The sequence below is a fragment of the Melospiza melodia genome, chromosome Z, assembly GCF_035770615.1.
Source record: "Melospiza melodia melodia isolate bMelMel2 chromosome Z, bMelMel2.pri, whole genome shotgun sequence".
Taxonomy (NCBI): Eukaryota; Metazoa; Chordata; class Aves; order Passeriformes; family Passerellidae; genus Melospiza; species Melospiza melodia.
Genome location: NC_086226.1, coordinates 36,138,104 through 36,163,221, shown reverse-complemented (window position 1 = coordinate 36,163,221; position 25,118 = coordinate 36,138,104). Strand labels below are relative to the sequence as shown.

Below are 25,118 nucleotides of genomic sequence, written 5' to 3'. Positions count from 1 at the left end.
ACTGTGCTTGAACAGGTATGGCCTCTCTGTTGCTAACAGAACCACTACTCCTTCACAAAACACAAAATTTGGTGACTAGAATGAAGATAAACACCAAACTTCAAAGAAGAACAAAGGCTGAGGAGGAGGAAAGCCCATGTGTGCCTGAAAACACATCTATAAACTTTCTCATACCTATCCCAAAGAAGGCTGAGACCAATCAGACTAACACACATCACAATCAGGGAAGGCAGCTAGACTGCCAGAATAAATGCAAAAGCAAACAATAACCCAGCTGGCTTGAACCAAGCAATAAACCCAGCTGGCTTGAACCAAGATACAAACAGGCAACTCCAGAATTTGTCTCATCTCTCAGTATACAAGCAAATCTTTAAATAGTGGCACCACTACCACTGGACAGCTAAAAGTCTCAGAGACTAGAAACCAGAAAACAAACACAGCAGCACCTCCTTTTTCAACTCAAGAGACATGAATGTATCATGCTTCCAGCCCGACAGCAGTTATGGCCTCTGCTACAAACACTGCTTCATATTAAGCTACTTTATTATTAAATGCTTGTTTCAAATAAATCTGTGCCTTCCACAGCTATGGAAGTAAAATATTTGCCCTCTCTTCTCTTTCAAGGACCTCTCATTTCTTACACAAGACTGAACAGCAATTAGGATGTTATGTAAGTTAATTTACTGAAGTTAATTTTTAACTCCATTTCTAATCTTAGGGATTGAACAAAAAACAGGGGGAAAATGACATTCAGAAAGAACAAGCAACATTACTTTAAAAATATACATACTTCATTCCTCTGACTTAAAGAGGCTTTTAAATTATTTCAGATCTGTAAAAATTGTGCAATGTACTAGCTAGAAACCAATCACATGAAATTACAGCTTTTTGATATACATGTATTTTTCTGTCTATGCACTTTTTAATACTTTTGCCTTCTAACTAGGAGAAATTAAAATGAAATCCCACCTACTTTGCCAACACGGAATAAAAAGCAACAAAATGCTTGGCCTTGGGCTTGTGTCTTTATAAAACCCTGCAATATTTGGAGCTATTAGTTGTAAATGCTCTTACTCCTTGTCTTGAGAACTTGTTGGAATTAAGACACGGAACAGCAGCAAAATCCTTCACTGGTTGTTTTTATCAACCATGGTTTTCTGCCTGCATTATCAAGCAATTACATACTTCTCTCAGTGCTGTAAAGACCACATACACCACTAGAAAAACCAACTAACCAAACAAACAAAAAACCCCCAAAAAATAAAACCAAAACCTCAAATGAACCCAAAAAACAAATCACCCACCAAAAACCTGCATACAGTGCACAGACCTAGATATACAGGAGATAAATATAATTATTGTTTTCCTATTCCTTCACTCTTATTGATAGACTCCTGGTTTCAAATTCCAGCTATGGCATATGCAAAACACAGAAAAAAAAGGGGATGGGGAAAACAAACAGTAGTGAAAATGCTAACAGTGTAAGTCACCAATTGGTAGTTAATACCATCCCCGATACAAAAAACTCTTTTTAAGCTCTTAACTCATGATATAAAATAGGTTTGAAAAACATAATTACCACATTCTGTTTCACATGACTATGATATTTTTATTCGTTTGACATATGCTGCTTCCTGAATGGATTTAATGTATTTTGGCATTCCAGAACAAAACTGCTCTCAATGTTTGGCACTTCATGTACAATGCAGCCAGGAAGCCACTCCTTAAGACTATGCAGCCATCTGCAGCAGACACCAAAGGTTTTTGACAAGCAAGCTGCACTGCTGTAAATATGCAGTATTTCAATATAAAAGAAAAGTTCTCATCTATTAATCAGACTCCGCACGTAATTGCCTGCAGATAAATTCAGGTGATCTGCAACATAAAACATGTCAGCACAGAAACCAAAAAGGGAAAAATAAATTTTAAAAAGATACTATTTCTTATCATAAGGTTACTGATTATTTAAATGCTTACTAAATTGTAGGGTCTACACATAAAAAAAAAATCCAGTCCCTGATGCCCTGCTTTACATGCACTCTCCCTCAAAAATGTAATTCCCAGAATTCCTACCAAAAGCTAGGAAGGATCAAACAACAGAGGTCAGAATAGCACAGCAGGCGCAGAACACTTGAGATACAAAGTAAGCAGATGTTGGGTACACAGGAGGGGAAGGAAGAACCAAACTCAAAACCCTCTAGCTAGTAACTGCTCAGAAAAACAAATCCCGACATGTTACATAATTCAATCTATGGTAAAGGGAAGATAGATGGAAACACATTCATAGATCAGAGTTCAAAGGAAGTATATGGGAGTACGTATATTCATTTCCCATTTTTAATTTGGCAGATTTCAAAAAAAAATCGTACCAAAAACTACAAATAAAAATGCAACCCAACATCTATAAGACTATACAGTGCACTAATGCAAGTTACTACTTGAAGAGAAATTGTATATAGAACTGGACTTCCATTTTACTTTATAATTCCTCCTCCTTTAAAGAACACTTCTGTCTGTCTTCTAAGTGTTATCCACTTCATCAAGCCAGTTTGCTTTTTGTTCTTACATGTTTAGTATAAAATGGTAGTAAAAGCAGAAGCCTTTATTCATAATGCAGCTTTAAAAACAGTTTTACTTTATCACACCTTTTTCACTAAAATAAGGAGTGGCTAGAATAAGAAGTAGCCACTATTTTAAAAAAAGCAAAGGTTCAAAAACCAAAACAGAAAAAAGTTGTATTTTCCAGACTCTAAGCATCTTGTCCCTCTAGTTTATACAATAATTATGCTACATATTATGTCAATATTACACTGAGCAGTTTTACAACTTACTGTCCTGGACATACAAGGGAACCTCTGAAGCTACTTACCTCTGTCTGTTGTTTTTCTTTACATTAATTTTAACTGATACATAGATCCCAACACAGGCCACTTTGTTGTCACTGTCTTCTGCAGTGATGCAGAAGAACTACTCCTGTCTGCATTGGCTGGAGTTCTTTCTAACTACAACACTCTTCACATCTTCCATGTGGGTAAGCACCATTACTCTTGTCCTCTATTTACTCAGCTTTTCTCTCACAGTGCATGTTTGATTTTTGCCAATTCATAATCTCGCTTCACTCCCAACAGAGTGATGAAACATTTAAGTCAGCATTTTTGTACTATTTTTTTTTCTTTAGTTAGTGTTGTGTTCCTCCAGGTGAATGGATGATGATTAAAGAAAAGAGAGCTGTTATGTTATTTTTATTTTACTCTATCAGACATTTTGCAGATCACATAAGCAACTGAAACAAAAAAAAAAGTAGCAGGCCATTCTTGAATAGCCTTCAAAGTATTTTTGCCTCTTTAGATAGAGAAGAACAAGAGTGCCTACAATAAAACTTTTACTAATAACTTAGAATTTAGACAATTAAAATATAAAAGTACACTTTTTCTTAAAAGTGTTGTTTTCAATATGGATAAAAAATTCACTATTGGAAGTCAAAAACAAGCCTTTCACCTCACAAGAGATTTAAGATATATAAAAAGAGCCTTCTTTCTCATCAAAATGCTAATTATAGCCTCAAAACTGAATTCAAAGTTGATTTAATAATAACCCAACTTACAGTGTTACTTCTGACACCCAGGGCTTTTTTCACCCAGGGAAAAAGTGACTAAAGAGTACAATGCAGAAATTTCAGAGAATTTCATAGCTGTGACTTCAATTAATTTGAACTGTCCAATGCGTCCTTCAGACTTCTAAAGATTAAAACCAAATTAATACAAAACTGACAAAAATGAGTAACATTCTGATTTTGAGGGAAAGTTAATCCTCAGCAAATATCTCATGCTCTGAAGCTGAAATTTAACATCTGTGGAAGGATGTGTGAGCTACAAATCTAAACTGAGCAAACATATATTTAAATTCAGTGGAAATAAGCAGGGATTCGCTCCACAGACAAGAGAGTTTTTGTAAAAGGGTAAGGAACAATCTGTTGGTTCTTCATTGGTTAGTTTATGTAACAGGAGAAGCAAAGTAAGAAAAATAATGATTAACAACACATTTCTCTCCCACTCTGTAACACTTTCTTCTAACCTGCTCCATTGACAATGCCATAATCTTTCCCTTGACACACCACCACCCGCTGCTGCAAAACCAATTCAGTAACTGATATCATGAAAGACTACAGGATATTTGATATGTTGACAATACATCTCCAACAGATCCCACAACTTCCCGCAGAAAAATCCCACAGAAATTTTTGCCTGCTTCACTGTCTTCTCGTAAGAACAGCACTGCAAAACCACAGAATAATGCCAGGATCCTCAGCATTTTTTCTGCTTTGTTTCAGTACGGGAAAACAAAATAAATGCTCCCTGAAAAATTGATAAACTCACTCAGATAAATAAAAAGGAAGAGTAAATTAACCTCAAGTCTATTAAAATCAATTTTAAGTATATCTTGCTTTTCTAGTACTTTTATTACTTAAATTTTCATTTAGTTAGATGAAATACCTGGTACCAGACCAAAAGCCTTAACATATAAATCAACAGTAACACACTGGAAGAACAGGATTGTCTAATAGCCACAGAAATCCCATGCTCAGGAAAACAAAACTCTCCTAAAAAACACAAGTAAGATGCACTATAGAGAAATAATATTATACTAAAATAGAAAAGCTCTGAAGATTTTTTTTCCCCTCATATCAATGTTTCCCATCTTATCCATCAGGATCAGAGACAGATGGATTGAGAAATTCTGAATTCCAACTGATTCTCCCTCCTTGTCACATTCTGAGAAGATGGTTAAAGAGTAATTTAATTACATCCTTTTTTGTCTCTTCTTACTTAGTGTCCTTAATATTTGTTACTTTGTTTTTAACAGTTTCCCAACACCCATATGTGAACCAACAACAGCGATCTGACAGAAGTCCTAAGTAAAATTGTAGGCTTGTTCCAAACACTGTTTTCTACAGCGTTGCACACTCAATTCCCTTGGCCTATAACTCCTCCAAGATGTTTAAAGAACTCATTAATTACTCGGAATAAATCATCCTGTATGAGCTTACTACAGCAAAGCAGACATAGTAAAAAGACTGAATAGGTATGAACCAGGAAGAAGTGAACTTTTGAATTTTCCCCCTCAGTGATGAATTTTACTGCCAATCCCCTAAAAATATAGAGCAGTTCAGAAATTAAATAACTAACAAAGCTCCAGGGTTAGCACCACATATGATTTTGTGACCAGAAGTAGCCCAAAATGAGTATGTTCTCCTAAAAGGAGCTAACTACCAACCTCACATTCCAGGCCACCACAGACTAACATGCCACAGCAAGCTAACATACCAGCAACAGGAGACCAGCGAACATTATCTGCTGTCTGCACGTTCACTGATCCTCCTTCAAGTAGACCATCTCAAAGGCCAAAGTGGAACCTAAGTAAATTAAACATCTATCATACTCAGCAGCATAAGCAGGGAAAGCAAGCATTTACAAAGCATTTAAGTCACTAATGATTTAGACTGCTATGCTGACACACTTTTTCAGTCTAATTTTACTGAAAATATAGGCCTCTGTCTTGTAAATACCACTGCAGCCAAGCTTTTTTTTTGTTGTTTCATTGCACCATGAGAGCGCATAAGCACATGCGGATTTTTAAGCAACATCTTTCCACAGACAAAAAAACCCTGTAATTCCCAATAATAAATGTTCTCAGATACCCAGTTTCAAATACAAAAATTCATGTTATCTTCACGGTTACCTGCAAGACAAAAGACCTGCAGAAACTTGATGTAATTGACAAATCAATAGATCTTCTAAATTATTACTTCTCCCCTCTGATAGAGTAATGGCAGGAAGACAACAGCCACATGGGGAAAAAGCAGCAGCTCTCAAACCTTAGCAGTCTATCAGAAGTCTTCTAGACAAGCCTGGAAACAGTTTCCACCATTCAAACACTTACAATGATTTCTGCAGTCATTCTAGATAACGAAGCCTGTGAATGACATTCAATCATCTGGCACTGTATTTCAGATGTTTCTGTAGGTGCACTGATATAGCTCAAAGCACCTATGCCCTCTCCTCTGCTTCTGAAAACTTGGAAGTTTTAGAAGGTATGTACTGAAAAACGACAAGGAGGGCAAAGAATCAGAAGAAATAATTTCTGCAAATGTACTAATCACATACCCCATATCACAGGACAAAGGAAGAACATGAAACTTCTCTTCCATAATTGTCTAAGGAGATGGAACCCCTTATGCAGTTGCTACAGGAACTACTCATGCCAAGTGAAAGCTGAAAACTGGCGAGAAGACTCTAAACACAGCAGTAAAACTCAAAGCACATTACTTCAAACAAACAATACTGTCCTTCTGCATCTATCTTTAATGCAACACCAGAACTGCAAATATTTTGAATTTATTTATTTATTGGGATTGGAGCAAGGAGAATAGAGCCCTGGCCACTTTGCAGGAAAATATCACCCACTCCAAATTAATACCTAAATTATAAATGTTTCACTTCAAGTATTTGTGACTTTTACTAATACTTCAAACCATCTCTGAACTTTTTTTCATTCCTAAAGCTGGCTGCAGACAACTGACACAAGAAGTAGCCCTTGAGCATTACAAGTTCACAGCAAGACAATTACATTCCAACCTATACAAACTATCTTATCTAATAAAATTCAGCTTATGAGGCTCAGTTACCTTATAACATTATTACAACTGCCAGGATCTCCACAGCAGCCAAGATTGTTCAGATTGCCCTCAGACTCTGCTTAATCATCACTGTTTGTTCCTACGTGATCACTTAGTGTCAAGTATCTACAAATTCCTTCCAAGAACAGGAAAAAAAGCTAATCTACTTTTTAACTTAAACTTGCACTTTTAAACTTTAACTTTTTACCCTAGGCAGGACAGCTGCAATGCTGGTGTTCTCCAACATAAGTACACTTCTCTTTGATTTCATTTAGACCAAAGGAAGAGGTTTGTTCAGTTTTATTTCTCAATTATGAGAAGTTACAATGTATTTTTGAAGGTGGAATTGCAGCCCAGTGTTGAAATATCATGCTTCTGAATCCCCTATACAGAAAGTACAAAGAGTAATAACTCAAACACTTGTACTGAAATTCAAGCATCAGAGAAACAAGTATCTTAAAAAAAGCTGACTTTGATGATGTTCCTTTGTATCCACTGAAATTCAAGACTAGGTCCCATCTGGGTCATCAAAATCATTACCAAAAATCAGTAAAAATAAGGAACTCCTTACCACCAAGGCAGTATTAAGAAGCAGGCATTCTTTATGTGGCTGGATGCACAAGAGGATATCTCCTCCAAAATACCATCCATGCTGAGAAAAACCTCCTGCTTATATACTATATTTTACATACATATTCATTGATTTCCTGGAATAAACATACATATGATAACCATTTCCCCAAAATCATTAATATATTTTCTCTCCCCTTTCCACATGTGTCTTTCTGTCCTGGGAGTCTCTTTGGTGGTCCCTGGTGGTCAGCAATGCCAAAGTCATAGCTGACTGCTTGAGAATTGGTAAAAGTTGGCACAACTGGGTTGGTTGCTTTCCAGTTCTTCCTAAAGAATATGTGTTGTGCAGTTCCATAGGCCAGTGGTTTTTGAAGAATAAGCATTGCATTGGCCCACCAGGTGCAAACAATTTTTCATCTGGCAACAATGAAGGCAAGCCTGCAGAAAAAGCCTAATTATCCTGAGATTACTATAAAAGAAAAAATCTATTGATTCCAGCATAACAATTCTTTCCATTTTAATTAGATAGGAGATACAATAAATCTCTCCTAATCAGCATCCTTATTTTGAAACCATTACACTTCTAAGATTTAACTCAACATCCAAACACTGTATTTTAAGTTTAATGTGAAAGCTGTATTTCAGTGAAGTAACCTTTCCACAGCTAAAAAAATCATTTAAAAAGTCCCACTACCAATGGTTAAATACAGACTATTTACTACTCAAACTACCTTCAAATGTTTTCATTCTGATACGAAAAGTGTCTTTTGACAAATTGTTGAACTTACTCAAAAACTGACAAGGTAAAAGAGCAATGTTTAGAAATCTTCATTTTCTAGATGATCTTCTTAACTATTCTATTTCAAATGTCACCACAAACATTTGCATGCTCACATAGGAATACTGTCTACTATTCTGATGTCCGTATGAGTAACTCTTCCGCCAACTTCACTAGTAACTCATTTGGAAAAGGTTAGACTTCTAATTCCTCTACGTGGATTAAATGTCAGGCACTTCTTCAGTAGATCAGGTTATTCTATAGGGAGAATCTGCGGAAGATATGACATACCAACTATTTGATCTTTACATAACATTTTCCCAAAAGGGTTTTCCTTTTTGCTTAGGAGCAGGAAGGACAAAAAGAAAACAAGAACGCAGAGCAGACAGACAGTGATTCATTACAGCCCTACCGGAAAGCCCAGCTGACGAATTTACTCCCATCCCCTTCTATTTCTAGGACATACTGCTAACATGTGAGGTATAATGTATGTTACACATGTGCAAGCCTTTCCTTAGCTTTGATCTTCCAAGCATGGCTCTTAATGACTGGGACTAAAGATTCTCAACAAATTCCACCGAGAACAAATCATAACAGTTTTCTGAGACCACCAACTCAATACACTAAGAAACTATCCTTAGTATTTTCTCCACAGAGACCCTTTATCCATTCTATATGAACATGATGTGCAAATTGATACCCTACAGAGCTTTGTGTTTACACTAAGCATTGTCTACTGTGCAGCTTATGCATAAGACAGATATATTCATATTTTACTAATATAATAATCATCTTAATGATAATCACATTCCATAGTATGCTATATACTGCAACTTCTCCCTCTTTGATTGCGAGCATACCTTCTTAAAATTAGCGATGTTTACTCAAGCTTAATTTAATTCAGGAATAAGAACCAGTCAGGTAAAAAGAACGTTTCCCCAAGCCATCAACACACAGCTATACAAGTGCTGTTTCAAGCACGTGAGCTACCATGTGTAATGTTAAATAATTTTGTTCATAATAAAAATACCTATGTCAGACTGATTTTTAGTTGTGATTGTTGATCTGAAGAAAAAACACATCCCTTCATGTTACTCCCAAACTATGTTAATGACATAATGGCATTCAATGATATAACCATGAGCTGTAAGCAGTACTGAATTACACTTTCATCATTAAAAAAGGACCTTATCCATAGCTACCATGGTGACAAAACACTAGCGTAAAAAGTTGTGCCTCCACTACAAGGAACTATTCTTCTACATGGCATTGAAAAATATCAAGTGCATCATGAGAGACACAAAAGGCCTGAAAAGAAACAAAATTGCCTTGATTATGAACATACTGGTTTACAACTAAATTTGTCATGCACGGCTACAACTCCTCACCCTCCCCTCAAGAATCTCAAGTCATTATTGGGACTGAAACACTGCTCTGGAAAGGGATGGTTCTTTGTATAAGGATTACTCTATTCAGACTTTCTGCCAAGCATCAGCCACATAAGGAAAGCAAAGTTCACTGCCATTTATTTTGTCCAGATCTTTCTCATGCCTAAGAATAACCCTTACTGCTGCCTGGAAAGGTAAGTCTATAAGTTGCAATTTATTTGTTATCAGACACTGAACCTGCTTTAGGCATTTATGTGTTAACATTTTTCCTTACAGTATATCAAACAGATCGAGTTGGATTATTTTTTCTTAAATCACTAAATTACTCCACGATGTTAAAGATCTACCTATGTAGGAGTGTTAAACATTTTGCACAGAAATTACTTTGTCCAAGTCTCCCAAATACCAATACATGTCACACATTGGCAAGACTGAAGCATACACATCCTATATGACCAACATGTTGCTTGTGAGTTTCAAACAGGAACAAACATTCCAGAGCTATGGTTTCTACCTCGTTCTAAACATTCACAACATGAGAAACTCCTTGCCTTCACAAAAGAACTAACCTATAATTGTCTCTTTGATGCATGAGAAGTAAACTTCCATCTAGTTAGTTGGTGTAACAAGCGCTAGAGGTACAAAATCCTACGCTAAAACTTCGCATTTAATTTGCCCTTCAGCAGCTTCGAAAAGGAGTTCTTCCAAAAATTAGAAAGGGGAAAGTGGTCACCAAAACCAAACAAGGCTACATTAACAGCTTCAATTGCATGCACTTTAAAAAGTCAAATAACTACCTATCTGCTTTGGTTTTGCTCTGTATTTTGTTTTAAATGAAGGTTCTTAAGATGAACTTTGCCAGGATCAAAATGCAGGACAGACTTCTACTATACAAGCTGAAAAACAAGCAGCCCACTTCGTCGCTTTGAGAACAGAGAGGGTAAAGGGGAAGAAGACGGGTGACTGCAGCAATCGAAGGTGGAAAAACTGCGACATTTACAGATGACCAGGAGGACTTATTTTTATAAAGAAACTTAAGAGCAATCCTGAAGAAGTCCGGCCAGACACTAACTGATATTCCAGAAAACAAGGCAGACATAAGCACGAAGCCTCAAGAGCTTGCGATTAAATAAAATATATTACCTCCTTTATGATATATTACCTCCTTTATGACTTTCTCATTTCTCGATAAGTTAATTGTACTTGCAGGGTTACCAAACGTTTTGGAAGGGAGGGAGCTGAAGAAGCAGTTACGCAGTCGAGCAGCTTCAGCTCAGTGCCTTCTCGGACCGAACAAAGAAACTTCTGTGTCCGATGAGATTAAAAACTTTCGGTCTCACAGACTCTTTCCCTGCCTCCATGAAACCAGCGCCTCGGTTCACAGGGGAGACGGGGAGAAATACAATGAGCAGTTAAACTGTGCAGGCCAAGGCGGAAAACAGAGACAAAATATAAAGGCCAAAAACAGGATATAAAACGAAGCCTGAACTCCTTGCTTTTTCTCCACCCCCTTCCCAGAGGAAGGATTTTTCTGTTGTTTTTGCTGCTGCTGATCCCAAGCCTTCCCTATTTACCTTAGCTGTCGGGGCGTCTAAACCAGATCCAGCAGGCAGGAGTTTCTTCCGACCCCAAGTTAAATCCAATCGAGTTTTCTTCTTCAGGGAGGGAGAGGCCAGAGAACGGGGAGAGGAGGAGAAGGAATGTTAGCAGCTTTAGCCGAGGACGAGGGAGTTCGTGTGCACGGGGAGAGGGCACCAGAGCAGCCGGGCTCCTCCCGGCCTCCGCCGAGCTCTGCCCCGCGGCCGGCCCCACGTCGCGCCGGCCCCGCCCGGCGGCGGCACCGCAGCGCCCCCCGACACCCAGCGCGGCCCGGCCTGGCCTGGGCCCGCCCGCCGCCGCCCCTCGCCCGCCTGCCCGCCCCCCCGGCGCGATGGGCACCGCCGATGCCCCCCGGCTGCGCAACGGGGGTCGCGCCGCCCGAGCGCGGCCGCCACCGCCGAGGGCTGAAGGGAAGCGGGATGGCCGCCTGCCTCACCTGCCCGCCGCCGCCGCCGCCCTCGCTCCCCGCCTCCTCTCGCACACTTCCCCCTTCTCCCGCGGCTTCAGCCTCCCGCCCCCCTCCCCGGCCTCGGCAGCGGGGGGCCGGGGGAGGCGGCGGAGCTGTGGGAAGGGGGAATGAACGTCGCGGGCAAACACGCGGCGGGGGGAAGGGGAGGTGGCCGCGGGCGAAGCCGCCGCGCCCCTGCTGCTGCTGGCGCCGCGCACCGCTGGCCAGACGGGGGAGGCACTGCAGCGGCACGGGGGGCGGAGCGGGAGCAGAGCCCGGGCCGAGACCTCGCGGAGGCGGAGGCAGGCGGGCGGGAGCGGGAGCAGCAGCGGCAGGAGCAGGCAGGCGCGGCGGGCGCGCCCACACTGGCTGTGCCGGGTGGGAGGAGGGACGGGCGGACAGCGCCGGGCGGGGGCCGAGCTGGGGGAAAGCCGTGAGGGACGGGCGAGGCGGCCAATGGGGCCCGGCGGGGGCGGGCTGTGCAGGGGCAGGGCGGGGCGGGGCGGGGGGCGCCAGCGCGGGGCTGTGGCGGGCGCGGGCCGGCGGGAGGCGGGAGCGGCGCCGGGCGGGGGCTGTGTCTCGCCGACACGGAATGGCTCCTCCCGCTGCTGCCCGGCGTGGGGCCTGTCCTACTTTGTCTTCTGCAGGCAAGGTACGGGCAAATTCAGTCCTGAATGACAGAAGTTTCCTCGTTAACAGCTCAGCTTCGTTATTTAATGGTTGCGCACCCTCTGTGGAAAGCGCTGAGGCGCCGGCTCACGCCGTCAGGCGCTGCCTTTGCGCCTTCGTGGCCATCCCACCCCTGCTCCCGCACCTTGTGCTGTCTGACTCGGAGCTACCAAGGGTCTGAGGGAACGAGCACACCCAAGGGAAAAACTGACAGCCTCCACCCACGCTTTGGTGTTTGGGTGTGCTACGTTAAACTTGGATGCAAACAACAACAATTAAAATACTGCCGCACATATTGTCACAATGTTTCGCGTAAACCCTGGAACACTGCTGTACTTTCCCTTCCAAGTATTTCAACACTGTCAGTACAATACAATGGTACTGAAAATGCGTGTTGACTGACAGAGTCATGTACAAATACATGCTTGAAAAACCGGCAGTGCATAGGTCACACGGCTTTGGTATCGGTTGGGTTTGGATTGCAGTAGTACAGTTGTGATCCAAACAGAAACAGTGAATTTCTGTTTAATTTCCTGGATTGTTTGAAATGGGTATTTGATAACCTGTTGTGTATGCAATATGCCATTTTAACAGTCCTGGAGCCTGGAGTTCTGCTCAGCCATAACAGCACATGAAGCTGACAGCAGGGTGGAATTGTACATGCTGCTCACCTTATGCTCCTTAATTGTGCTCAGCAGAGACCATATCTAAGGACAGAGGTAGTTTTGCTTTCACGCTAATTTAATCCCTGGCTACTCTACTGGGACTGCCACCAACTAAGATGGAACAGTGTTTTATGATGATAATCTGTTTACTGAGAAATTGGCAAAATGCTAAGAAGTGCCATTGAACAGTAAGGTAAAATGGTGTCATGTTACTATTGACCTGTCCCTGATTTTAATGTACAACTAGATGGAAAAAGTCCTTGAAACCCCTACCAGTCCTTGACAGTAACTCACATTGATACTTCCTATTGAGGATCATTACTTGCTTTATCTATTTTCTTATAGGGTTTTGCATGAAGGGTTTAATCTTTCTCAACAAAACATAGAGATGATCAAATTTTTATAAAAGTCCACTGTGTTTAACAATAGTGTTATTAATTTTAAACCTCTTGCCTGTATATGGGAATTGTATGTTCAAATATCCAGCTTGTATCCAGATACAAAAAAGAAGCATGTGTTTCTGCTAGGATAATAACATTCACTTACTGTTTCTTTACTTACTTTTCTCTGTCTTTGCAGAGCATTCAGCCCTACTTTGGGGACTACATCTCTGCCTAAATTTTAAATAATTAAACGACATCAAATGTAGCTATCAGAGTTTATAAAAAAAAGAATTGTATGTGTATATATAGATATTGCCCAAAACATTAAAACGCTTCTATTTCTTCTTGTTCGGAAAAGCCATTTTCTTCAAGTGAGTCAGCTTTGGACTAAGGCCAAGCAAGAGAACTTTACCCCCACTGACAACAGCTTTAGAATTTCTCACTACAGTGCCCTGCATCGGTGCCCTACACTGTGTCTATAATAAAATTACTAATTTTTTTTTAATCTCTTGCAAATGATTGATCATTCGTGTCATAAACCACATAACATATGATAATTAATGTGATTAGCTCTCTGCAACTGATGCCCTCCATCATCAAATCTTCACGGCACTTTCCTATGTGAATTATCAGAACTTTTTAATGTGACAATATTTTTGGAAATGTATACTGCAAATTTCCCAATGCATTTATTAATGCAGCAAAGTAATAGATGGGTGTGAGAAGTAGTATATAGTATATATATTATAGCAACTGTTGCTCAGATGGTGAATCTCCCATAGTTGTTAACATTAGTTGCAATGTAAGATGCTGTTTCAGTTTCAATTTTAGCTATCACAGTAAAAGCCTATCCAAAGTCTGCTGAAACTACAGCTAGTTGGAGCATAACTACTGAAGACATTGTGCACAGACAAGATATAACTATCTGTACAAATTAAGAAAATACGAGGAGTTATCCTAGGGATCTAAATGTGCTATAAATATCAAGACAGTATTTAGATTACAGCTCCAACAGAGTCCCCAGCAATATTAATTCCCAGAGATGGTATCCCAGTTACCAAATAATTACAGATTAGGTGCACAAAGGACAAAATACAGAGTTACATAATGAGTCTTTCAAGTAAGACTATGCATCTGATCCCACTGAACATTTAAACAAATCCTTTATACACATTTTAATGCTGGACATCAAGCCAAAACTCCTCTCATTTAATTTCTATTTTCATATTTGAACAGGAACACTAGTAAATACTGCAACAATATGCACCTAAATCAAAAGAACATTTGGTGAAACAGTCACCTGTGTGTTTGTCTCTCAGGAGTTAAGTGGTCTGGACAATTACTACATAGTTTATTCTGAGTGACAGGGCTTAATTGCTGCTTTTCCCTATTCTTACTGCTCTTGTTCATTATGATTGCATGTTTCCACTTTTCCAGGAAATAAATTGAAAGGCCTCTGGGGTAAGCACTTCTGTTTATTAAATGCTCAGGTAGAGACTTGAATGGTGGATTTCAAATTGATTTAAAGTGGAACTGCTGGGCGTGATTGCAATACAAATATTAAATAATAATTAGTGGAAGTAATAACCACCTGAAAGACACAAAGAGGCAATAATTATTTTTTTCTCTAACAAGTACATATTGAAGTTTATTTTAAGTATCCCATAATTTAAATTTGCCAAAATATCTTACTGTAGCATTTTCTGAATTTATGTGGTTGACATCTGGATGAATTTATACTGGTGAAATTAACACAAAACTGTCATAATTCAGTGGCAATTAAGTTTTAGAAGTGTGTTGCTATAACTTCTAAATGCATCATAAGTATCTACCATATTTGAAGATAAACTCAGTAAACAACTTCTATTCAGTAAAATCCCAAATATACACTGCTTAAATACACCATACAAATAAATTTTGTCTGCATTTGGTTTCTTTGTTTCTCAAATAGTAAAATGAAAGTGATGAATTATTATGCAAGTACCAAGAGAAAACCTTGGTAACACCAGAACCTATTTTTTATATTCTGTGTTCTAGACATGGTTAGGAATGTTTTAGAGTTATTTTTAACCATTATATTGTAACTTTTTGCTTGTATTTATCTCCCTTGGTTATCATGGGAGAGCTGTGAATTCTGAAGAACACTTGGGACATGGAGGAGCATTTCATATGAAGGAGGAAAGACAAAAATGTGGTGTCAAGGTTCTTTTACCCTTTCCTGATTTGGAGTGCTTTGCTCCTGGACAGTCTCCTTAACACTGATTTTAAGCTATACTGCAGCGTCTTAGCCTAAGGGTCTGTTTTGACAGCTGATACCACCACATAAATCTTGTTCTGGTGAAAACAAAGAGAAAGGAATGAAAATGAAGCCAGACTATGTGAGGACACTGACATCTGTAGATCATAACCAAAAATCCTTTGCTGACTAGTTTAAGACAAAGAGTTACACACGAAGTTGGCAGAAAAAGCCAACTGCGAAGTTGCCTAAAATAAGCCATGTGCTCAGTACATTGCCTATGCCCCAATGGTAGTTTTGGACTGCCTTTGCCAAGTTCTTGTATCCTAGAAGGGTAGCAATTTATGCTGTTAAGATTGTTTGTGTCCAAATAGAAATCCTAAAAGAATGCTGTACCAACGTCTAATCAGATCTGGGAATACTCTTATATGGAAAATCAATTATGCTAATTCTGTAGGACCCATCATCACACAAACGTTAAATAAAACCAGATTTCTCTAATTGTAGGATGAATTGCATTCATTTTACATTTTATGGCTTACCTCTATTTTGACAATTAATTTTTCTTAGAAGGTGCTAATGCTGACAATACAAATCTCTTAGTCTTTAGCACAATGTTGTGTGTATGCACACATAAATTTTTTACGTTTCCCATGTGTTTTTCTGTGAATAATGTCAGTAATGTAAAAGTAAATGCTAACAATGTGTGAATTCTTGGCTTCAGTGTTGGTTCAATGATATTTCAAACTGAATTTCTTATGGACTACCATATTTGGAATCACAAGGTCAATCCTTTTGAAAGAAGGACATGCAAACAGTCCAGTGAGATGAACTATTCCATCTTTAAACTGACAGACTGTACTTTAGGAAAAGAGTTTTTGATTTCTAGAAAAGCCACCATGGACCATTTTTAGGAGAGTTTAAAAAATCCTTTTGTCTTCCATCTGCAAAATATGGTCCATGACAAAATATTTTTCACTTTGGGAAAAAGAATTACTTTTTTCAGAATCTGTTAGAGCAAATGCAGATTTCTTTCATTACATATGAAATTCAATTTTAAGTTCAATTAAAAAAGAATAATTTTGTCTTCCCCATTTTTCTTCTTTATGAAGTCTTCAGTTCCCCTTTTCTACATTTGTTTTGCCTTTTTCCTCCTCACACAATCAATAGAAATTATATAGTTCTAAGTGCTAAAATGTTCTCCTCTTACAAATATTATATCCATTTCCCTTTGAACAAACAAAATATTAAAAATTGCACTTTAATATCACTAGTATCACTGAAAACCTTATAGAAACATTATAGATATTTTTTAATTTTCCTTTGACAAAAATGGTTTCAGAGTATTTTTTAAAATCTCAAATAGGTATTTTTTTCAGTTATATCTGTCCTATGTTCTAAGACTTGGTAGACGTAAACAATAAATTTTTTATGTTTTAACTCAGAGGTTTCATCTACTGTTTTCCTCCATCAAAGGATATTTTTATACATTTTTACATGGCAGGTATATTCTAGAGCATTATTCCCCATCAGTAAGGAAATAGTCACTTTCCAGGCCGCAAACGTGAAAACATTCTCTATTAACTCATTTCCATTCCTACAAGCAAGCAAAAGTGCTCAACAGAGAGCTTGGCTTTACCAAGTACTTTGAGAAATGCACTTTAGTCTAGAGGTGTAATTATTTCTATTTTTAGAAAAAATATTTAAAATATTTTACTTTCTTAAACTTAAGTGAAAATGCATAGTTTCTGATTAACTATGCTATCAGCAATGTGGCAGAATATACATCTGAGTATCATGACAGCATCGACTCAACCCATTTCCAAGAGCATATCTCCAACTGCTGTGATAAAACAGCCCACATTCAGATTAAACCCACACTCAGCTCAGGTGAGACAGACCTTCAATGAATTTTGACACTGTGGGATCTAAATTTAGACAAAGTTTGTAGAAAAGGTGATACCTTTAATTAGATCAACTGTTAGGAATGGAGAAAAATGTTTTGACTTGAGTGACATTATTAATGAGAACTAAGAAGGAGGAAAACCCAAACTAAATACAAGTGGGATGAATTGGTTTTAGGATATAAAATTATTTTAATCAATTAAACCACTGGGGAGAAAACAGCTGCTAATATTAATGTACAGAGGATGAATCAGCAAGAACTGTCAGCTTTAAAAATAAGGTTGCTACTGTCTCCATGAAGAATGTAGTTCCCAGGATTATTTTTTAAACATGACTTGGAGGTCCCTTGTTGGTACCTGATCTGTGCAAGAGATGGATTATTTTTTTAATGAAATAATTATTCTTCTACCCTTTGCTGTGTTTTATCCGTGCCAGTTCAGTGTTATTCAGTGAATAACAATTGATGAGTTCTATGCATGTAATTCTCATGAGAATGTGTCATACTTGGTGTAATATATCCCATTTTAAAGAGTACGAAGAAAACCCAAAAAAATTAATTTCCATTAATTCTTTTGATCACTGATATCAATCATGTTAAATTTGTCAGTATTCATGAAATTTATTTAGGCTGTGTCAGCAAGGTTTCATTCTAATGAGTGCTTGTTAGTACAGGGGAGGTCTGCTTTGGATTGTAAGTTTAACTCTGGACCTGTTGTTTAAAAACAGATATGGGAAAAAAGTCTTCAAGGAAGTGTTAATGCTGTAATTATCTAAAGGATTTTTGTACATATATATCAGCATTGAGTATTATGCAATAGACAGGAGTATTTTATCAATGAGGTCTTCCATTTTGCATTATTAGATTGATAGGTGTTATATGGGAGGTTAATTCAAATGCAAGGCCTACTCCTTGCAAGGCAGTTCTGAGACTTTTTTCCTAGTGCATCTCGTATAGTGGCTAATTTTCTGAAGTTTGTTGACTTGCGGATTCCTCTGCAAGGTACTTTATATTGTCACTTTTTGCCAGCCATTTAATATAGAAAGGTGATGGTCATTTCTACTACACAAAAGGCAATGAATTCTTAATTTAGCAATGAAAACCTGTGGAGAAGTTTAGGTAAGGTTTAGTGGCACAGTCTTTTAAAATACTTTCTCATGAGTAGTTAATGACATGATGCCATTACCTGTATGAGGGATACATTTTAAAATATTTTCAAGCTTTGGTTGCTCTCTCCTATGATTTCCACAGTTCTTTATGAGTAGTAGGCACCTTCATCTGAAAACCACCCATTTAGGTGTGTCAAAATTGTATTAAATGAGAAAAAAAATTGTTCTGGTTTCAAGTTCTTTCTTTATCTTTGACAGAAACCATCTTGAATTAAGCCCCTGCACAACCAAGAGACCTTTGGGAGAGAAATCCTCTAAGATGTGAATATTCATAAACTGCTTTTTATGACATTCAAATGTTAATGGCACTGTTCTTGTCAGGCTGTACAGCATTTTAGAACTATGCAGATATCTTCTTGTCATACTTTGAAGAAATGGGAAATTGCCAGGGTATGGTTGTGTACTTTTCCATCACATATCTATTTTTACTATATAAACTATTTTGCCTCTAGTTCAGCCATGTCTTTATGTGTTAATACAATCATAAAACAAGTAAGAGTTTTGTGTATACCCATACATACACACACACACAATTGACCCAGGAAAGCTTAAATCTGAAATATTATATGAGACATATATATATATATAAAACAATGTCTCATGTACATATATACACGCATGTGTATGCATATGTATGTGCACAAATATCAAAGTGCAATCATTCATCCTTACAGTGTGAAATGCTTATGACAGAGATTTAATTCCTCTTTCATTTTAAGGTGAAAAATGTCAATGAAAATATATAGACACAAAAGCTATGTGAATCACACATATGTCCAAGAAAAGTAAGTAATGTGCCAGAAAGTCAGGTAATTTAACATACATGCTACTGTCACAGAGATTTTAAATATAAGGATCTGCTTTTTCAAATGCAGAGATATTTTTCATAGAAACAAGCTTATTGCCTTCACTAATATTGCTAATCGAAATAAGATCCTACATCTCTCTCCAGATCCATTGCCTAAGGGCTTGTTTACACTGAATCAGAAAAGTACACTAACGCTGTGTACATTGAAACACCTTAATTCCATGTGATACAGTTTTAGTATGTACTCACTGTTGAGATAAGGTAAAGTCTACCTACCCATCCGGAGCTGATTAAATGAGGCATGCATAATGTTTTCCTGAGCTACTGCCTTCCTGCCTTTCCTAAGCTGAGAATATGCTGGAATGATTAGGAAACTTAAGAAAGGCCCTACTTGCCCCCGAACTTCACTCCCTCATTATGACCTTACAGGCTCATAATACAGCACAGCAAGCCATTTTCATCTCCTTGTTCAGCAGAAATCACATCAAGAGTTTCAGAGGGCACTTACAGACCCTCACAATGAACAGCCTCCTCACACAGTGGAAGGACCTTAGACCTTGAAGACCACAATGTCTGGCTGCCATAGGCAGCTCACAGCACTTGCCCTGCTCTTCTATTGCCATGCCAAATAAAATCATAATCTACTTCCAAGAACACAAATAGATTACCAGCAATCCTTCATTTAGCTGCATACTTTAGGAGAAGCCTGGCTGGTTTTGTCATGGAAAGACGTACCAAAGTCAGTTTGCTGTAGGCAGTGCTGATGCCAGTGTACACAGTGAGGACTCCAAGGGTGATACGTGATGTGACATGTCAACAAGGCTCAGATAAAATCCAGGACCATTTTGTCTGAGTGCCTAAATGTCTTGGCTGGATACATGCAAAGAGCAACAAGCAAGTGTTCAATTTGCCCATTTTATGGACTACTTGTGCTGGCAATACTGAGAAGGGAACATCAGCCAGTAAATCTCCTTATTTTGCCTGGTTAATATGCCATTAATGTGAAAAGCTATGGAAGAGGCAGCAGCTGAGGGAGTATGACTTGCAGTGTTACTTGTAGGCATTTAAAACTCCTCTGCTCCTAACAACCAGCTGCAGTCTGCAGATCTCCTTTCCCTAACTGCTCAGTTTCCTTCATTTGTGCATTCCAAACAGTGACCATCCTAGAAGTTTCAAGAGCTAGTTAAAAATAATGATGTCTCAGCAAATGCAATAGTCGCTCTCAGATGTTCAGTGGAAAACACTCCTTTCTTTCCCTTGCTCTCCTCCCCCACAATACACATTTTCTCCTTCCACCCCTCTTTCTCAACTGCTTGATTTTAGAAGGGAAAAGTCCTGAAAATCTCAGTAGTGCAGCAAACATCTCAGAGATCTCCGTCATCATTCCTCACCAATGAAAGAAGAGGCATGAGCCTCTTCTTCACTGTTAGCTACTGAAATTATAAATAACTAAGCTTCACTGCAAAAAGAGCATTTCTTAGGGGAATAAAAACTGAATTTAAGATGCCAAAATTATTATTGTATAGCTGTCTTGTCCCTTATTCCAACATTAAAAGCAGTGACTGTGCTTCTAGAGATTAGACTGCTTCTGTTCAACTACATATAGAAAATGTCCTATGAATCCTTTCTTTCCACAATGATTGCATGAAGAGGGAAATCACCCAGAGCCAGTGCTGCATCAGTGCTGCATTCTCTTTCCTATTTAGGGGACTGCAGTAAAAAGGAGATTGATTAGCTGCTAATGAATACTGAAGACCTTCCTGGAGCTGAATGAAGTAGTTTAGCTGTCATTCAGGGAACGACCAGCCTTTGAACGGTGAAAAGCAGAGTGATAAACAGAGGTGTTGTGGTCTCCCGTGAAGAAGAGTGCTATCTTGGGAACAGATCACTCAGTCCCAGCAGACCGCTGTGGAATGAGTGGAGAAGAGGTCAGTTTTACCACATCCAAATATCATGCAGGTGTCCCAATAGTTGTTTTATTTTCTTGTGTGTGAAGCAAATTAAAGTCCTGGCAAATTTCAGTTATGCTGCCTGTGCATATAGGCTTCTAGAGATGTAGATGTTAGGGGTTGTAATGGAAGAATCAGCACTCTGAAAACTGTGGGAGTGGTCTTTTAGGAAAGAAATGTAAGTACAGATTCTACCAAGAAGGCTACAGTGTAGGGAGAAGCTGCCGACATTGAGAAACATGAGGAATAATACTTAAAAAGTAATACCTGTTGGTCACTACAGAGGAAATGGATTTGAGCAGTTAGTATGTACTCTTAAGTAAATGTACAACTGTGAAGAAATGAAGGATATAAATGAAAATTAATATTATCAAGTAGAACAGAAGGATATTCAGTACTCTTAGTCTTGGGAAAACAGGTAAACTGAAAAAGGAAATGAAACAACATGAACTAATTTTCAAAACTAGTATAGTCATATAAGTCTGGAAAAGCATGGGCATTCTCATTCTGCAGAATAAGCAGGGATATGGAATTGGGATGAACACCATGTTAGGCATAAGGCTGCCATGTCCATGCTTTCTCACCACAGTGCAATAGTCACACCACCACTTCTGCAGCTGTTTCATCATCTGTCTCTCTCTTCAGGGTGACTTGCTTTTTTCTCCTAGGGCTTTATTGAAGAGCAGAAATCATAATCTGATGGAAAATGAGGTAAGGACAACCAAAGGTATGGGAAAAGTTATTATGTCTGTGGTGAAGGTGACTATGAAGAAGAGGGAGACTAGTAAGTGGAAGGACAAAGAGGAGGGAAGGATAAGGAGAGGACAGAAGAGGTAGGTAATAAAATAACCACTTTTGGCCCAGCACACCATTCCAAAAAGAAAACTGCAGACCTACAGAGATATCATACTCCACTTAATGAAATCAATAAATACATAACATCAGGTCTCTGGAACTTCTGGCAAAGGACTTCAATTTTATTTCAGTACTTTTCTGTTTTCGGCCTTACAATGCTCTTCTAGAGCATTGTGGTTGTTTACTGCCACTTGAGGATTAAAGGCTGAAATGAATTACAGACTTTTGAACAAAAAGCTAGAACCTAGAGCCAGTAAATGTATTTTGGCATTTAACTCCATTTATTTTAGGGGAAGTAAGATTCCTAAATGCTTCCTCTGGCATGAGCTGGATGTGTTACAGAAAGTACAGTTACAAAGGAGGCCCTAAGACTCTGCTAATTTATGCCACTTGACAATTCTCATCACAGAGGTAGGAAAAATCCACTGTGTCAGTACAACAGGACAGTAAATGCGGTTCATCTAAATAAAGGATATTTTGCTTGTACTTAATGAGATATACTCAGATATACTATTCACCCAATGGTCAGGTTAAAAAATTAAACTGGGATATATTTTAGTTGTTTTCTAATGCTTGAAATTAATTAGTCAGGTGTTAAATATGTTGAGGCAGCCAGATGAATCATATTGCACACAAATTTTTTTCCATGTAATTGGCAGCCTTTTATATAACTGAAGTATTAGACATTTTGTAAGTATATGTATATGTTTGTAATTTTGAATGTTTTGTACAATTCTTTCATTTTCCTTTACTGACTTCTGAATCATAAAAGATTGAGTTTCAGTTCATGTGATCTTTGCTGACTAAATCACATAAATTTTAACAGAGAAAGTGTTTTATATATGGAGAGAGATCTATTCACTAGATGTTTTAGGAAAAAAATACTGTGCAAATACAGTATTTTTGTTGGGTTTTGTTTGTTTGTGGTTTCTTTTGTCTGCTTTGTTTTTAGGGAATGTTTTCATATATATTGAACCTGACAATTTTTAAAGAACAATATCTTTTTGAAGAAGGCTGATATATAGAAAACATCACTGCAAAATCCATCTTTTATGAATTCTCTGCTTTGACATTCACCACTACTTGTTAAACTTTCCTGATAAAAATATTAAAAGAGTGGACAAGTCACACTGCAGTTAAAAATTACATGGAACAGTTTACAGTTGTCTTCTAAGCTTCCCATTTCCATTGATGGCAATTTATATAACAGAAACCCAGGTTAAAATTAATTCCTCATGCTGTTTGGGGAGTAATAACTCACAGAAATTCTTTGCTGTTTCTCTATTCCACACCCAGATATTTTTGTGTAGATTTCATAACATAACATAACATAACATAACATAACATAACATAACATAACATAACATAACATAACATAACATAACATAACATAACATAACATAACATAACATAACATAACATAACCACAGCAGTGATAAAATGAGCTTGATTTAACCCCACTTGAAAATAACCTGTCCTCATCCTTTTATTTTCTGCAATACATACCATTATTTTCCAGATGGGATATCCCTTAGCGAAGAACACAAGACAGACAAAAGATACTGATACAGAATGAAAACTAGTTTGAGTACAAATACAGCATTTCTAAAGACACTGTTGTGTGACGTCAATGCTTTGTTCATCTACAGTACAAGATGTTGCTTTACAAAAAGGGAAAGACAGTTTTACACATGTCAAGTGATCATAGAAAATTGTGAGTGCTCTGCAGCAGTTTGACAGTGCAGGGGAAGAGAGGCAAAGGCAGAAGTTTAAAAGCTACCAGTGCAGCAAATACAACAGAACAAAGATTGAAGGCAGACTTTAAATGTAAGTCTAGATTTCTTTTTCTTAAAAATGTTCTTGAAAGAAGTTCTAAAAATAGCAGATTCATTAAGAAATAACTAACTCTCTAATGTAGATAGCTTCATATGGGAAAACTGATAGAGTAGCCCATTCTCTTGCCAATGTAAAATCATTAGAAGATGCTCATATTTTCCAAAATCTCAGTCAAAAATGTTTTTAGTTGCAAAATAAAAGCCCTGGTATGAACATCACATTAGTCTTCAACCAGAAAACTCAAAATCAACATGCCTTAAAATAACATTAACTTAAATTTTATACATGCAGCATGAAATTTAAATTATTTTATCTTGTATTTTGCAGAATAAAGATTTTTTTTTTTTTCAGAAAAGGTATGTTGGGTTTTCTCATTTAAACAGTGCTTCTGAGGATCCTGGGACTCTGAGCAGCACCTATTAGTGCTGGGAATTTTCTGCTGACTTGCACCTCAAACTAAGTTAAGAATTACTGTAATAGGTGTCTATGCAATAAAGAATAAGAATCTCTAAATTCTATTACCAGTTGAAAAAAGAGTCTTGCTTAGATCTCTTATTGAAAATTGGTCAGATCACAAGACACTGCTTTAGATCACAAGGCACTGATTTTGTTTAGACTGCAACAGCGAAGGAATGGGCTTTTTCAGTGTATTAAAGCTAAGCACAATATGGTGAAAGTATAATTACATTTGCTAAGAGATCTTCTGTGCCATGCATTTTGACTGTAAAATACAGGCTAATCATTCAGATGTTAGGGCCACTAATTGATATACAAAAGAAGTAGAGGCAATTAATTAATTGTGTTGATTTGGCATAGCCTCATTTTTTTGGTAGTGGCAAAGTGGGGCTACAGGGGTGGCTTCTGTGAGAAGCTGCCAGAACGTTCCACCATGTCCAGCGGAGCCAGTCTCTGATGGCTTTGAAGATAAATGGATGGATGTGCTATGGGCCCAGCTAGAGAGGCTGGTAACACCTCTGTGATGACATTTAAGAAGAAAATCAAAGCAGTGCAGGTGCAGCTTTTGTCCAGGTGTGGCGAGGTGCCTCTGGTGGGGACCATCTCCAGTGCAGCACATGGCAATGCACTGCTGCAGCTGCTGCCATCTTGGTGCAGCCCATGGCTTCCCCTTGCTGGCCCCTGGCCCTGGCCAGCCGTGCTGCGGGCAGAGAGGGCAGGGGCAGCA

General features: G+C 38.3%; 1 protein-coding gene and 1 long non-coding RNA gene across 8 annotated transcripts in view; one reads left to right on the top strand and one right to left on the bottom strand.

Moving 5' to 3' along the window:
- The window catches only part of ERBIN (erbb2 interacting protein), a 121,759-nt gene extending 110,219 nt beyond the window's left edge, over positions 1-11,540 (bottom strand). For 5 of the 7 annotated variants that reach the window (XM_063180467.1, XM_063180470.1, XM_063180466.1 and 2 more), the window contains exon 1: positions 10,990-11,207. The gene's annotated coding sequence lies outside the window, so the exon portion shown is untranslated. Of the gene's footprint in view, positions 1-10,989; positions 11,208-11,450 lie in introns of those variants that run through there. The other 2 variants (XM_063180469.1, XM_063180465.1) reach the window with 2 other exon arrangements.
- Positions 9,454-10,576, top strand: LOC134432075 (uncharacterized). Its single transcript, XR_010031213.1, has 2 exons — positions 9,454-9,609; positions 10,255-10,576. It is a non-coding gene; the product is annotated as an uncharacterized LOC134432075 (long non-coding RNA).
- Positions 11,541-25,118: the final 13,578 nt, after the last annotated feature.